Raw genomic sequence first — 3,331 nt, forward strand, 5'->3', positions numbered from 1 at the left:
TTCTTCTACCTTTTTTTAACGTTTATTTGATAATCTAACAAATCTAACGGAACTTATTAAAATTCTATTGATTAATATTTAACCAACTTTTCATTTTTCTCACCCGGCTCTAATTCTCTAACAACGAACAGGTCAGCGAAGCAAGCAACCGAGCACGAACAACTAGCGTCCAGTGTCTCACTTGGGTTCCAGTATTGTGAAAAAATTTGAGGGCGGGGCCCCTGCCGCTCCCCAGAAAGTGCATAAAAAGTTTGGGAGTCGCTGGTGTAGCGATATGTAGATTCTCGAGGCACTCTTCAACGACCCTCGTAAAACTCACCAGGCAGACTCCCTGGAGCGCTGTGAATTGCCCCTAAATCATGACCCTTTCATTCTTATGAGATGCAGACCAGTTAAAAAACTGAACTCAAGAAGTTATGGTTTGATTTAGTTTTAATTAGCAGAATTAGTTTATAGGCATAATTAGAAGAAATTGCGAAAAAGATTAATGAAAATCGATTAATATTTACAGTGACTATGGAAAAATTGAACTATATACAAAAGCGTATCCTTTGGCAAAAACTTGACATCTACCCCCTCATTCTGAATAATAAGTATTCAATTAAAAACTACTGATTAAGAAGTCTTATGAACTTCGAATAACTTCGATGTTTCGAAAAAAATCAAACAGTTGTTGCGATTATCTTGTACGGCTCTGAAACAGAAACGTCCTTTTTATCGAGAGAAATTCATAAGGATAAATCGAGCGAGTTTCCCAGTCCAATGTTTTATTCTGTAATATTTAATGCTGTTTTTTACGAAAGAATCAAAAACTTTGAGTCAGATAAAATAGTGATTAATAACAAACTTGCACGTCTTCTAGGAGGGCACAATTGTAGTTTATTAATTTTCTTTTTACTACTCTCAATCTGAATAATCAGTATTCTGTTGAATAGTACTGATTAAGAAGTCTTACTAAATAACTGCGAATAATAAGCCTTAATAAATGTACGTATTTAATTGCAACAAAAATTGAGGTTCAAAATATTAGTGGTAAATATTTTATTCAAATATAAATGGATAAAATTATTACAATTGATGTTTGTCAAACATGTAACAGCATTGTTCAATTGCAGATTTTCACACCTTTGTATATTTCCACATACCCATACATGAAGAATTGTATAGTTTTTAAACCTTTAATAAATATTTTTAATACATTCCAAATCCGTAAAAAAAAATTTCCTAATTTTTCATTTTTTTATTTTAACAGGTACCGGTTTTGACTTGAAGTTTCCCATGTAAAATTCATGGGAAAAAATCACTTTTTTGAGTTTTGTAATAATTTTTTAGGGTTTGAAAAATGTGACGGAAAGTATGGGGAGCTATAGAGTGTAGGGCATTATCCAACGAAGAATTTCACGTATCAGACATATGGGTTTGACACCCCTACACACCCCCACGAGTACCTGAAAACTACCCTTGAAACCAAAAATGTTAATTCTTCATGAAATCGACATTTTGAGCACCGTATTTTGGCCTTTTTTACTTAAAAGTATTAATATTCATTCGGTGAAATATTTATCATCATTGCTTCATTAATTTTCAATTATTAAACAAATGGAATTTGTTTCGATAATTTTTTTTTTGAAAATTTGTTTTTTATCTAAAGTGAAAGAAATCGGTTAAGATGGTTCGGACATGTTAAGAGAATGCCAAATGAACGACTAACGAAACAAGTGTATCAAGATAAAGTAAATGGCAGCGTGCCCAGCGGTAGACCGCGGAAAGAATGGTTAGAATGTGTGAATGAGACCCTAGTTAAAAGAGACATAAGAAGTCACAGAAACACGAGAGCCTAATTCTAATTCTAATTCTGCTAATTAAAGCTGATTCAAACCATAACTTCCTGAGTTTAGTTTTTTAACTGGTTTGCGTCTCATAAGAATAAAAGGGTCACGATTTACGAGCAATTCACAGTGCTCCAGGGAGACTGCCTCGTGAGTTTTACGAGGGTTGATGAAGAGTGCCTCGAGAATCCATATACGGCTACACTGAGTGCCACTGAAATTTTTCTCCATTGTTCTCTCCCATTTTATTGTTAAACAAAATATAAATATTGTATTCAAAAACCGGCTCTGTCGCCGCCGAGGTACCGATATTTAGATGACGTATGCAAGAAATCAGACAAGAATATTCAAAATTGAGGACAGAATCTTACATTCCTTTTTAGAACTCTAATAAATCCCCTTAAGATACGAACAAAGCGAGGTTAAACTCTTTTGTCGCCACGCCACACGTCGACGACATTGCTCCGATAAAATTTCGCTTTTTCAATATCTTGAGTATGAACGATCAATATCACACATCTTATTCGCTCAATATAAACATAAATTTCTCTTTAATATCTTGTATATCAAATAAATGTAGTGTGATGCAAATATACAAATATGTGTAAAACAATGTTAAAAAAAATCAATTAAAATGCCTGAAAATAAATAGTCTATAAATTAAAGTAGACTATATGTATGCCAGGCTTTCCTTAAAAGTTGCCTATTTAACTATTTTTTAGTAAATAATTTAAATTATTTAAATAAAAAATTTTTATTTGAATGAATAATTTTTTATCAGAACTATTGTTCCTCTATCGGTTAATGCTGATTCATATTCGCTACTGAATGGGTCCGAGAAAAAAATTACGTGGCCGATTAATAAATATGATTTTTCATTTGAAACTCACTCTAACCTATGGGCGGCTATCTGGAATTCTAGTGACAGATACGCGATTCAGAATGCCTTATTTCCTGGGTAACTCTTTAACCACAGAGGCTGCCTTAAAAGAGCTTCTGGCTAGCGAAACAGGTAGAAAGGGTTCTTTCAGCAAAGTTGCAGTTCAGTTTTTTCAAATTTCAAAATTAGAAATTCGAATGTTAAACAATCAGAATCTATACATTTTTAAATTTTAATTATCTAAAATTTACATTGAACAATTGAAAATATACCATATTTTGTATGCTTCTCGTAAACTGTACATAATTTGAATACATATGTGAATATATAAGTTGTCACATGTAAATATGCAGGTAAATGAATACATCATAACTTTTAAAGTATTGAGAGAGATTAGTTTTATAAAGATCTTATCCTCAAAGTATCCTCAAAGTTCGATTGCCATAATTTAAGGCGCTTCAAACGGCTGTTAAATTCGTTACCGCCACAGTATGTCTAAACGGATGAGTTGTCGAACGTCACATTTTAACCACATAATCTACAGGCAATTACACAAGCTTGTTCAGCTCGTTTTTCCCGAAAATGTTCTTGTTGTTTTTTGTAATAAAAAGTGGAGTGTATA

The sequence above is a fragment of the Belonocnema kinseyi genome, chromosome 3 (genome assembly GCF_010883055.1).
Source record: "Belonocnema kinseyi isolate 2016_QV_RU_SX_M_011 chromosome 3, B_treatae_v1, whole genome shotgun sequence".
NCBI classification, from domain to species: Eukaryota; Metazoa; Arthropoda; class Insecta; order Hymenoptera; family Cynipidae; genus Belonocnema; species Belonocnema kinseyi.